This window comes from Sinocyclocheilus anshuiensis, unplaced genomic scaffold, assembly GCF_001515605.1.
Source record: "Sinocyclocheilus anshuiensis isolate Anshui unplaced genomic scaffold, SAMN03320099.WGS_v1.1 scaffold517, whole genome shotgun sequence".
Taxonomy (NCBI): domain Eukaryota; kingdom Metazoa; phylum Chordata; class Actinopteri; order Cypriniformes; family Cyprinidae; genus Sinocyclocheilus; species Sinocyclocheilus anshuiensis.
Window position 1 is genome coordinate 1,346,402 of NW_015536535.1, and position 405 is coordinate 1,346,806.

A 405-nucleotide genomic window follows, 5' to 3' on the forward strand; every position below is an offset into this window, starting at 1 on the left:
TGTCCCACCAGAGACAGTAATATATTGGATCACTGTTACACCACAATAAAGAATGCATATCACTCTGTTCCACGAGCAACTTTGGGGCTCTCTGATCACTGTTTGGTTAATCTTATACCGACCTACAGACAGAAACTGAAATCAGCTAAACCTGTATTAAGGACTGTAAAAAGATGGGACTAATGAAGCAGATCAGGATTTAAAAGCTTGTTTTGACCTCACTGATTGGAGTGTTTTCGAAGCTGCTGCCACCGATCTGGACGAGCTCACAGAGACTAGGGCTGTGCGATTTGGGGGAAAATATCAGATTGCGTTTTTCTTGACAGATATTGCGATTTTAAATTTGCAAAGTCAAGCTTCAGCTCAATATTGCCAATAATGTGCAGCACAGTATGGGTTATGGGT

At 41.5% G+C, this 405-nt stretch overlaps 1 protein-coding gene across 1 annotated transcript in view; it reads right to left on the reverse strand.

Annotated features, from left to right (window-relative positions):
* Positions 1-405, reverse strand: part of tmem131l (transmembrane 131 like) — a 64,831-nt gene that overhangs the window by 21,890 nt on the left and 42,536 nt on the right. The window lies entirely within an intron of this gene.